The sequence below is a fragment of the Ostrea edulis genome, chromosome 7, assembly GCF_947568905.1.
Source record: "Ostrea edulis chromosome 7, xbOstEdul1.1, whole genome shotgun sequence".
NCBI classification, from domain to species: Eukaryota; Metazoa; Mollusca; class Bivalvia; order Ostreida; family Ostreidae; genus Ostrea; species Ostrea edulis.
In genome coordinates, this window is record NC_079170.1 from 11975016 (window position 1) to 11988602 (window position 13587).

The 13587-nt window shown below is 34.7% G+C and overlaps 1 protein-coding gene and 1 long non-coding RNA gene across 2 annotated transcripts in view; one reads left to right on the plus strand and one right to left on the minus strand.

Moving 5' to 3' along the window:
- LOC130048591 (angiopoietin-1-like) overlaps nucleotides 1-13587 on the minus strand; it is a 29437-nt gene that overhangs the window by 1404 nt on the left and 14446 nt on the right. The window lies entirely within an intron of this gene.
- On the plus strand, nucleotides 1142-12781 carry LOC125654437 (uncharacterized). The gene is made up of 3 exons (XR_008796626.1): nucleotides 1142-3735; nucleotides 8829-9009; nucleotides 10045-12781. It is a non-coding gene; the product is annotated as an uncharacterized LOC125654437 (long non-coding RNA).

The window sequence follows — 13587 nt, forward strand, 5'->3', positions numbered from 1 at the left end:
TGACGTTCTACAATTGACGACGTCAGCAAAAGGATTATTGATGTACGCCATATTGGGGAATAATGTTTTCTTGTGACCTCTTTATGGAATGCAGGGTTGATCCCTAACACTGAATATCGCAATCATCTCGAAACCTGTACTCATTTTGCTAAACGTAGAACAAAATATGTAAATAATTTCAAGACGAAAAAAAAGATGATATCAGGTTTTAGAGGCCATCCCCTAAAACGTCAATAAAACTTGAAATTTATAGTTTTAAAACAAGAATTGCACTGTATAGTTAGGTCTTTTTGCAGTTTCAGAAAATGTTAGACTTACCGAATGTATGAACGGCAGCTTTTGGTTTCTCGGTCATTTTTTTATTATTATTATTGTCTTTTATGTCCCCATAAATCCCATCTATGTTTCAAATGTTTGATACCATTTTCATTTATCTGTCTTTAACATGTATAGGAAAACACATCTGAATATTATTTCCGGTCGTTATATGAAGTGACGGAAATATTTCCTTTTCTTTGATTTTCATATTATTTAGACGTTTGCTATGGAATGTGTAAAATATATTAAAATGAAGTTTGGTTTCTAGGTGTCTGTGTGCGTGTATATGCGTGTGAGATGGCGACTTGGAATTACTTGTTTTGTTCTTCTTGCTATGTCTCAAAAGTTATTTGAGATTGAATTATGAAAATTGTACAGATGAAAGACTATAGTTTGTAAACTTCTGATATGGGTCAATGCTTCTGAAAATGTTAGGTATATGTATTGATAAGTTCCTCTCGTGTAAAAGTCTTGTTTAAACATTATAGTATAGATTCACAACAGACTCAATTTTTATATAGAAATGCGCTATCAGCTAGGGATGCAGTCATGAAAGGTTTTATGCTATGCTTTGATACAGTGTTCTTGCGACCATGTCTGTTCATTATTATGGTATGGTAAGCAAGGTAAAGATAACGAACAGTGATCACTCTCATAACTCCTATAAGGAATACAAGATAAAGAGTTTGGTAAATAAATAGATAAATCAGAGGTGGAAGCAGGTGCCTAGGAGGAGTAAGCACCCCCTGTTGACCAGTCACACCCGGAGGTGGACCTATGTCCTGATCAGGTGTGTGTGTGTGTGTGTGTGTGTGTGTGTGTGTGTGTGTGTGTGTGTGTGTGTGTGTGTGTGTGTGTGTGTGTGTGTGTGTGTGTGTTTGTAAGCCCTGTCAATTGAACCAGTGAATAAGAAGGCACACGTGTAAATCAACACGGGGTCGGCCAAAGGAACACGGAAATGGTGGTGTTCAGTTGGATTTTTATAAAAATCAGCATAAAATCATTAAATAGGTCATCTACCATCAAAATCCTGAAGTGTTTACTTAACAGGATTTATGAGATGTGTGTAACAGGTGTGTAAAGATTTAGCACTCGTCCATCTTTTTTCCTTGCGAGCATGGCTTACACACTTTCGAAGTGCGCATGCTCTGTTTTAAATGACGTCATTTGTGATATCATCATAATGGAGTTTTCCAGGGAAAGAAGTTGGCCCATCTGAGGTAAGTAAACACGGTTGAAAGAAATTTTTTGCATGTTATCAATGGGTTTTTTATTACATAGACTGATTAAATGGTGTTTCATACCGATCGTGTTATGTACAAGCGACAGAGTACCCGAGTTACTGAAAATTTCGATGATAAAAGTGATAAATCTGCGTGAACTGTTTGGTTTTTTTTTCTTTTTGAAATATAATCTTTGCAGTTAATGTACTCTGTATACTAAGAATTCATATTGATTTTGGATAGAATTTCACAAAAAGAAATGCGCCAGGTCCTTAGGAATCAACCCCCCTACCCCACCCCCCACACGGCACATTTTTTGGATGATTGGAACGTATACCCCTTTACATCTGTCTCCCTACTTTGAAGTTTTTTCCAACGCCATGACATAAATAATAAATAGAAAAATAAATAAAAATGCAAAAATAAAAAAGAAAGATGTATATGTATTCGGATTGGCATGTTCCACTTTGTCCGGGTTGAAATCCCTGAGGATGCAAATGTACATTACGCCGCACTGCTTGCAGTACGTACATGGTACAGGCGTACCGCATAGGTATGTAACTACTAAGACTATAAACCAAACAGAATATGATATGTAAAACTATTACTCTGAATGCATTTTACTTGTTTACAATGTAGCCTGTCGGGCTGTGGTGTCACACGCGTGGTTTACACGTGCACTTTAGGTGGCAGTGGAGGAAATTCGAACGATGTATGGATTATTGTCTCCTGGTAACTTTGGCAGTTACCTTTTGCTTTCAATTTACTTTTTAAGAATAATTCAACCCTCGCTAATCATTTCCAAGCTGCATTTCGATCTTGGAAGAATGATCTTCAGCTACAATACAAAATTAAGGGATGATGTTGTGTACTGAGTTTTTCTTGATTGTTTACATCTGTGATTGTTTATGTGATGTATAAACTGATCAAGCTGTACAGTGTCATGACATATAGTGGCATAGCTTCCATTTATATGCTTGCGCATCATTTTGTCAGAAGAAGAAATTTCTAAAATTAAGATTTTTAACATGTATATGATTATATGTGTTTGTTTGATTTTAGTATAATACCTGTAGAGAATATTTCAGTAATATGAAGTGCGACACATTTAGACGCATGCATGTGGTGTTTGAAGGTCTCATCTGAAAGACCAGCAACTTTCTCTTTTGATTGCTAAATATGACGATGGAGCATTCACCTCACTACCTACATTTACACCCTAAATAAAGTACATTAGCATGGTTCGAAACCATGATTTCTTCATCATGAAGCAAATGCTCTGTTACCACTGAGCTACCAATTTTTTAACATGAATTCATAGCTAAAAATTTTAAAAATTTATAACTAATTTTTTGGTTAATTCCATAAATATTATTCCTCTCTCTAGACACAATTCAGGGTAACCCCCTGCCTTTGGGGATATAAGCACATCATTTCTTTCAGAATGGGACAATGTCAGGAGAGCTTTTGTTATTTGTTATACTCTTAGTGTTGATGGCATCTATGAACAACAGGATAATGTTTTTAGATTATTATTTCTGATATCATATTTGTAAATTGTTTATGAGGGGTTGTTAAAGTTTGTGGACAAAAGGACACACTTATTAAAAATTCAAAGTTATGATAAGTAAAAAATATAGGAGATGTGTAACAAGATTGTAGATTTGAACATTTTAATTTTAATTAATTTTTATAAGTATTGATTTCAGATACATGTATGACATTGCATGCTTGATCGGGGAGGGGGGGGGCTACAGTTAGATAATATTCTGGTCAGCACATTCGATAAACTACAGTTGTACATGGAACTCATTAAATCACTTCTTTTTCTTTCAGTGGTCTTCAACTTTTAATCTCCAAGAAGGAAATGTAATTAAAAGATGAATAAAGTATCCCTAAGAATACCAGAAGAAAGGCTGTGTTGAGAAAAACAGCCCTTCCTCAGTACCTCAGAACTAGATGATAGCCCGTGTTACTTTATGCTGAATATGACACAGTATAGAAGATCTGATCATGAAGAAGTTACACCATTGATACACTTGCCAACTGCCAAAACTACTTTCTGATAGTATGACGAGATTAGAAGATATCATGGTGTAGTCATGACACAAACTGCAAATCAAAGATTGTCTTCCCCAGAGGATGAACAGAGTGCTTCACATGGATAACATTTCCTTTTCGAGTTTTGAAATTAGTAAGTATACAAAATATTTTAGGCCACATAGTCATAAAATTATTTTTTAGATTTCCATCCTTGCTTGGAAAAAAATGGGGCAGGTGGTGTATTTTTTTATTTTTCAGAATATATATTTCCCGTTCATTATACTCGCATGTTGCTGTAGAGTGTAGATTACTTCATTTTTTTTTTTACATTGTTTTCTTTGGACAGAAAATTTTCATACAACAATATTATAATTGTTTTTAAGTGATTTTGAAGTACATTTTCATGTAACACTGAAGTTGAACATTCTTTTGCGCTTTTTTGAATAATAGTAATTTTTAGCTCACCTGAGCTGAAAGTTTAAATGAGCTTTTCCAATCCCCTGTTGTCCGTCTGTCTGTAAACTTTCACATTTCTGACTTCTTCTCAAGAACCACTGGGCCAATTTCAACCAAACTTGACAAAAAGCATCCTTTGTGAAGGGCTTTCAAGTTAGTTCAAATAAAGGTCCACACCCCCTTTCAAAGGGAAGATATAATTACAAAATTGTAAAAATAGGGTTGGGTCATTTAAAAAATTTCTCCTAAAGAACCACTGGGCCAGAAGAGCTGAAATTTACATGAAAGCTTCCTGACATAGTGTAGATTGAAGTTTGTTCAAATCTTGACCCCCATAGGTAGGATGGGGCCACAATAGGGGATCAAATATTTTACATACAAATATAAAGGGAAAATCTTTAAAAATCATCTTCTCAAGAAACACTGGGCTAGGAAAGTACAAATTTACATAAAAACTTCCTGACATAGTGCAGATTCAGGTTTGTTAAAATCATGACCCCCTGGGGTAGAATGAGGCCATAAAAATCTTCTTCTCAAGAACCATTAGGCCAGAGCAGTTTACATAATTTACATGAAAGCTTCCTGACATACAGCTCTGTAGTGCAGATTCAAGTTTGTAAAAATAAAATTTCGAAAAGGTGTCGCTGTGTTTGGTGTAATTTTTGTTCGTTCTGCACAAACTTGCTCACTCAGCTTGACACAGCCTAGGTGTTCATATGTAATTTTTTTATTTTTCGTAACTTAAAATGTCGTGTAGCAATGGTGGCCAGATCTAATTTTCCTTCCAATGTTATAATAGGACTAGACATGTGTATCATTTTGCATACAATTTAAATTATGTTTTTGCATATACACATTTTTCTAATGCCTGTACACATTGAATTATTAAACACCAGGCACGTCCTCCTATCCCCTGTACAAGCTATGTTTGTGTGGGGTTTTTTGGAGTTAGATTTTAGGTAGGAGAAATCATGGCCCCGTGAGTAGGTTGGGCCACAATACTTAAATAGGGATCAAAGTTTTAGAAGCGAATATGTAGAACAAATCTTTAAATATGGGCCAAGGTGAATCAGGTGAGCGATGTGGCCCATGGGCCTCTTGTTTGAATATGCAGTTTATGCAGGATCAGGATATGCCATTGCCGTATCCGTTAATTAATGAGTCATAATTACCATCATTGTACCACAAAGCAACAGTCACTGTACTGTAGTTCTTTTGCTTAACATTATTCAATTCAGTTTGCCATCATCTTCTTCTAGTCTAAGACACGTACACTCAATAATAAAAGTTCCAAACACAGAATTGGGAAATGGCATGGTATCGCATACTTTCACATTCAATAGCATCTCCATTAATCAATTTTAACAAGGCATACATGTGCAGTCACTTGACCAAATGCATATCACACTGCAACAGTCCTTCACAACTACCACATCTTTGGGTACCCTTATAATAGAAACATGTCAAATATAACCACAACATGCCAAAATGTTAGGGTCAGTCATTGAAATGCTCTAAATGTTTGATATACAAGCCAAATATTTGTTCTCAACTTCTTTTTTAAAAAAAAAGGTAGAATAAAAAACAATGGGGTGGATAATTTTGAGAGGGGTGGGCGTGGATGATAATCTGTAAATATGAAATTCTATGTGGCCTTAAGTACAGTAAATATGAAAGCAGATCTTAGTATTTAACAATTTTGTTGATCCATAATTTATTTACAGATTTTATATGATCTTATTTTGTATAATTAAAATCTTAGATGATATGTGTAGAATAATTATATCATTTAGCAAAATGTAATGATTTGTAAACTATAGATACATATACATGTAGTAAATTTGTGTAACAATTAATACATTCAACCCAAAAATGAATTTGCATATATTTTAATTGATTTTTAGCTCACCTGAACAAAAGGTTCAAGTGAGCTTTTCTGATCACATTTTGTCTGTCGTCTGTCTGTCTGTCCGTCTGTAAACTTTTCACATTTTCGACTTCTTCTCCAGAACCACTGGGCCAATTTCAACCAAACTTGGCCAAAAGCATCCTTGGGTGAAGGGCTTTCAAGTTTGTTCAAATGAAGGGCCATGTCCCTTTCAAAGGGGAGATAATCACAAAAATAGGGTGGGGTCATTTAAAAATCTTCTTCTCAAGAACCACTGGGCCAGAAGAGCTGAAATATACCTGAAAGCTTCCTGACATATTGCATATTCAAGTTTGTTCAAATCATGGCCCCCGGGGGTAGGATGGGGCCACAAGGGGGGATCAAAGTTTTACATACAAATATATAGGGAAAAACTTTAAAAATCTTCTTCTCAAGAACCACTAAGCCAGAAAAGCTGAGGACAAAAATAAACATTGATATGTTTGATGTACTCCGACCGACCAATCAAATTTGCTCCTACCCGACCATTTTTTCCAGCAATTTAAAACTTTTTTTGGGGGGGGGGGGGGGTCCCTTGAAAAATAGAAAATTCTCCTTATTCTAAAAGAAAATATTACAGATTTTCATGTCGTTAAAAAAAAAACCAACAAAAAAAAACCTACCTACCGACCCACCTTGAAAAATGTGAGTTAGAGTACATCAAACAAAAATATTTTTAATGATGGCCTGAGATTTACATGAAAGCTTCCTGACATAATGCAGATTCAAGTTTGTTCAAATCATGGGCCCCGGGGGTTGGATGGGGCCACAAGGGGGGATCAAAGTTTTACGTACAAATACATAGGGAAAAACTTTAAAAATCTTCTTCTCAAGAACCACTAAGCCAGAAAAGCTGAGGCCAAAAATAAACATTGATTTATTTGATGTACTCCGACCGACCAATCAAATTTGCTCCTACCCGACCATTTTTTCCAGCAATTTAAAACTTTTGGGGGGGGGGGGGTTCCTTGAAAAATAGAAAATTCTCCTTATTCCAGAAGAATATATTACAAATTTTCATGACGTTAAAAAAAAACCAAAAAAAAAAAAACCCTACCTACCGACCCACCTTGAAAAATGTGAGTTAGAGTACATCAAACAAAAATATTTTTAATGATGGCCTGAGATTTACATGAAAGCTTCCTGACATAATGCAGATTCAAGTTTGTTCAAATCATGGGCCCCGGGGGTTGGATGGAGCCACAAGGGGGGATCAAAGTTTTACGTACAAATATATAGGGAAAAACTTTAAAAATCTTCTTCTCAAGAACCACTAAGCCAGAAAAGCTGAGGCCAAAAATAAACATTGATTTATTTGATGTACTTCGACCGACCAATCAAATTTGCTCCTACCCGACCATTTTTTCCAGCAATTTAAAACTTTTTTTTTGGGGGGGGGGGGGGGGTCCCTTGAAAAATAGAAAATTCTCCTTATTCTAAAAGAAAATATTACAAATTTTCATGACGTTAAAAAAAAACCAAAAAAAAAAAAACCCTACCTACCGACCCACCTTGAAAAATGTGAGTTAGAGTACATCAAACAAAAATATTTTTAATGATGGCCTGAGATTTACATGAAAGCTTCCTGACATAATGCAGATTCAAGTTTGTTCAAATCATGGGCCCCGGGGGTTGGATGGGGCCACAATAGGGGATCAAAGTTTTACATACAAATATATATGAAAAATCTTTAAACATCTTCTTCTCAAGAACCACTGAGCCAGAAAAACTGATTTTTACATGAAAACTTTCTGACATAGTGCAGATTCAAGTTTGTTCAAATCATGGCCCCCGGGGGTAGGATGGGGCCACAATTGGGGGGGACCCCATCAGTAAGCACGCCCCCTACTTCCGGTGTAATGGCAGTAACTGCAAAAATGAAGGCCATTGTGTACAATACTTCATTATCATTTAATGTTGTTCACGTTCTTCTGACCCAGGGATCGAATATTTTCCAACAATTTACAGTGGATCAAAGAGAATTGTTTTATAGTTTATTTCTTCTTTATGCATATATGACCCAGTATGTCTCTGCAGAGCACAGATCTACATCTGGCATTTTCTAATTACTTAATGTTCACTATTTTTAGCGATCAATTAAGTTTTTTAAAATGAGTTTTTCAGTCAAAATTATCATAAATATAAATCTATAGCTAACCAGGGGTATGATGCATGTGACCCAAATTTGTCATTATGCAGGGGCCTATATCTATTCTACGAAGTATATTTGATGCGCATTAAAGTTTGAAAATTTTAATTCAAAATATGCATTAAAACCGCTGTTTGAACAAGGCATAAGTATCATTTTAAAGTTACATATGTACGTAAGTATCTTTGCTAGATATGATGTTCAAAAAGATTAATCAGTTTTTTTAATTACTGATTAGATCACCTGAGTGGGTATAAGGATTGATAAACTAAGATTTTGAATTTTTAAAAAAGCTAACAGACAGATGAAAGAGCTTGATAAATACCATAATACAGTCCATCATAACATGGGTGCATGAAAATCAGGTTCTAGAGCAGATATTAATATATTAGGTAGAACATTGATGATACGTCTTATCTGGTACATGTAAGTTGTAACACCCTCTTCATTAATACTGTGCATTTTGACAAAATAGTATATGAAGTCCAGTGGTTCCATTGAATTTGAACATATGTTGAATAAATATATAGTTAGTAGTGGTAGGGAACAGGTACAATCTAATTAAAATTAGATCTTTGATCCGCTCAAGCAATCGCTTTGTGTAGCGATTGCATGAGCGGATCAAAGATCTAATTTTAATTAGATTGGGAACAGGTATTGCTTGAATGTGTCTACTAGATTTCTTGTTAAATAACCTTCACTTTAATTTCAGTCAAACATAATTTTGCATCAAAGAGAAAAAGTGGCTTTGACATAACCTAGAAAATACAATATTCATTAAAAAGAGCATGGCACCAGGATATCTAGATGCCCATATTCCCAGCAAAATAAGCCAGTCCTAAAGAGAGTCCACTAGAGATGAAATAAAACGCATTAAAATGTATTGAGAAAAGGTATATATATACAAGTTTTGATTTGCACCTTAAGAGTATATTGATAATTTGTATTTTGACAGCCTCCAACTGAAATACAGTGAAAATATTGCTGCAGTACTGTAATTATGTCTCCCCTCTTTCAGGGGAGACATATTGTTTTTGTACTTTCTGTCCGTCTGCCACAAAATCTTGTGAACACTTCTCTTATATGGCTTATCGGATAGACTTTAAACTTTGTACAATGCTTCATTGCCATTTGTAGATGTGTATATTGGTGGGACGGAAGGATCCAATTATTTTCCTAAAAGTTAATAGTAGATCTTAGAGGGGTGGAGAATGTAAAATACCTTGTCAACACTTCTCCTCCTATATGGCTTATTGGATAGATTTGAAACTTTGTACAATGCTTCATTGCCATTTGTAGATGTGCATATTGTCGGGACAGGAGTGTCCAATTATTTTTCTAAAAGTTAATAGTAGATCTAAGAGGTGTGGAGGATGTTAAAATAGCTTGTGAATGCTTCTCCTATACGGCTTATCCGATAGACTTGAAATTTTGTAGAATACTTCAATGCCATTTGCGATGTGCATATTGCAGGGACAGATCAAAGATCCAAATATTGTCCCTAATATAGTGGATTGTAGGGGTGGAGGGTGTAAAATAGTTTGTGAACCCTTCTCCTATGTGGCTTAATTATTGGAGTTCATAATGTCTATGTTCCTGCTCATGCTTTATCTTCCATACCATGCAGTACATTAAGGAGTTGGAGGTTTCATTTGGAGCACTTCCAATTTGGGGAGCTGGGGATACATTTGTTTTTCATAAAAACAATCTGAAGTTATGATATATTTGTCATAAAATGTTTATGATATCTGTATCACTTTGAATCATTAAAAATGATAATTGATGTGTGAATTAATATTTACAGCTGATCATTTGATAAACACTTACTTTGTAGAAATAGAAATTATGATTTTTATCTAATTGACGTACATTTCTTGCTACCTTTTACGAAGACCTTTTACTAATCACTTCTCTAAATATTTTTGCAGATTTGACAGAATGTTATGCATCATGATCAACAGAAAAGAACTTCACAGGTAGACCAAAGCTGACATGGGATGAGATCCTAAAACGAGACCTAGAGTTTAGAAGATTGGATAGGATCAATCCACTGGGTCGCCAAGTGTGGAAGTACAAACTTCAACCTCGACAGGACAGCCAGGCCTCACCCTTGCAAAATATTAATTTGACCTGGATAGTCAAAATGAGTGATGATGATGATATCAAGGTCTGACACTGTAAGCTCAGTAAGGGTAGATGCTGGCAATGGAGCTGTTAAGCAATACAACAAACAGGTTTAACATTGAACATGTTTATATACTTTTTTAGCTCACCTGAGCCAAAGGCTCAAATGAGCTTTTCTGATCACCTTTGCCTGTCATCTGTCTCTCTGTAAACTTTTCACATTTTCATTTTCTTCTCCAGAGTGAACCACTGGGCCAGTTTCAATCAAACTTGGTATGTATCATCAATAGATAAAGGGTATGCAAAAATAGGGTGGGGTCATTTAAAAAACCTTTTCAAGAACCACTGGACCAGGAAAGTTGAATTCACATAAAAGGTTCCTGTTTTGTGCAAATCATGGTATCCGGGGGTAGGGTGAGGTCACAATCGAGGATCAAAGTTTTACATTCATATATAGTACAGATTCAAGTTTGTTAAAGGTCATGGCTCACAGGGGTAGAGTGGGGTCACAATAGGGGATCTAAGTTTTATATGTGAAATATATACAAGGAAAATCTTTTAAAATCTTCTCCTAAAAAACTAGATGCAGAACTAAACCCAAAATCGTAGCTCTTTGAGAAGATATTGGGGCAAGTCAGAGCACTAGAGCTTCAGATGAGCCCCTTATTAAAAATCTTCAATTTACGGCACAGAAAAAAAGTGCATGGTTAAGTCCCTCTATCACTGCATTCCTGCATCGCTGTCTCATGAATTTAATATTAAATAATTCCTAACATATTTCCCCACTATACTTGTTTCCAAGCATACTTTCAAATATTCCTTAAACCCACATATAACCTAAAAACTCGCAGCTTCAAGTGATTTTCTTTGTTGATGTAGCCATGTTAGGTATACGTAGCCAGTCAATTTGAACCCCAGTTCATTTCCATACTCGTACTCATTTTGAAACATAATGTCTGTGTGAACTAATATCCCCACAAATATTTTTAGTGAAATATTTTGGATGAAATCATCCCAGTTGGGTTAAATACTTATTATTCAAAAACTGTAGGTTTGAATATTGAACTAATCTCACAGCTTTCTTAAGTTTGGTCCCCATCCCCGCCAGTCTGTTTTTACGCTTAACTATTGAAATGGAGTGTGAGGGATCAGACTAGGCTTTTATAGCATTATCAATTTTCAAAAGCTTTAGAAAAATTATACAATTTTAGGTCACTTGAGTAAACTCAGATGACATATTGCTATTGGTCTGCGTCCGTTGTAGTCCGTCGATGTTAACAATTGAATATTTTTAACTAAATTCTATAACTGAAAGGTGAAGATAACGAACAGCGATCAATCTACGATTCGAATAACAGAATTCTTTTCAAATTTAGTATGAAGCACACAAATTTACATTAAACCTTCCTGACATAGTGCATATTCAAGTTTGTTAAAATCATTTCCCGGGAGGTATGGTGTGGTAACAATAGGGGATCAAAGTTTTATATGCTGATATATTTAAAGGAAAAATCTTTAAAGATATCTCTTGAACTATTTAAACTAGAGCTTTCATATCTTGTATTTTCAATTTTTATGGCAAAACAAATCTGACCTATTCAGTGTGTCCTGAACTACATTGTGTTTAAGGTAAAACTTATACGGTACCAATTTTGATGCACCAGATGCGCATTTCGACAAATAATGTCTCTTCAGTGGTTGGCGTGGGTTCGAATCCTGCTTGCACCGGTAAGTGAGAAAGTTTCCCAGTTTACTCTCGGAAGGTCAGTGGTCTCTTCCCAGGTACATTGTATCTGGGTTCTCACTTCCACCAATAAAAACTGGGCACCACCAGATAACTGAAAAATTGTTGAGTGTGGCGGAAAACAGCTAAAACAATCAATCATATTATGTTCTTTGACCTTGTGACCCTGAACTCTGAGTTTGACCTACTTTTAAGAAAGTATAACTTATTAAGTATATCCAGGACTATTTTAGATAGGGCTTTCATGTATTGTATATAGATTACTTATGGCTAAGTCTTTCATATCATACCAAGACCTATGACTTCATACCTTGGTCTTATCCAGAACAGCAATATCATGCTTGTCATATCTTTGTGTTATATGATTTCATTTTAGTAATGTTGTGTTCTTTAGAGGTAGGTTTTGGTCACATTATTCATGAGAATAAAGATTGATAAAATAGCATTTAAAAATCAAAACAGCAGGGCCAAGGTGACTCAGATGAGCGATGTGGCCCCTGGGCCTCTTGTTGATTTTGATATTTGTACAGATATCATTTGTATGAGAAATGGAACTCTTTTTTTTTCTTTTACAAATACATGTATTATCATATGGATCCATCTGTGTTGATTATTTAATCAAAGGACTACATTCAATGTATTAAATGCAAATTTATTGATATGTCTGTGGTTGAATTACTCATGTATGTATACATTTTTTTGGCACATGGAATTACATATATAATGTATATATATATATACTAATTGTACATATAACATCTCCTGTAATATAATAAAATATATGACTGAGAATAAAAGACCTGCTGTTTTCATTGCTACCATGGAACATTAAAAGATTAGAATAATTCAAATATCTTAATGAATTCTGTAATATATGAATTTGATATTTGTATACAATTGCCTCACTGGTGTTGAATGTGAACTTTGGTTTATCATTTCAGTTTGCTCTTTATATCAAATCAAAATTTAAGACAAATAAGGAATTATTTCCGAAAGTGGTTAATATGGTACATTGTAGTAAAATAATCAAAAGTTTATTCATATGAGATAGCTAAATCCCACATGGATAACCAGTGACTGATTCTTAATTGTCAACATTTTCACCAAACAGTTTAGAAATTACCCCGGTACATACTATTGGGGGATTATAAAATTCCTTGAAAAGTGACATATTTTTAAATATCACCTTTTCAAGGAGAAAAATCCCTTTAAGTATATGAATCCTATGAAGAAATTAAAAGAGAGGTGGCTATAGGTATATGCGACCCACCTGATCTTTATTTTTCTGCAACATATTCAAGTGTGTTTTTATCACTTGTATGGTGAGATTCATTTGTAGCAAGAGCTGTTATGATGTCTGAGTCAGAAAGCACCAGAATCCACTAGGAATAGTTTTAGATCTATGGAGCGCCAAATTAACAAACTCAAATATTTGAAGATATCTTTAATTATTTGAAGATATTATCAATTCATTTCATGCACCAACATTGCAATTAAAGATCTCTTCAAATAATTAATATCTTCAATTCTGCATTATATATATATTGCGAGCATGAATTGAATTATTGATATAATTATTTATTCTGCTGAATTGATGCACGCA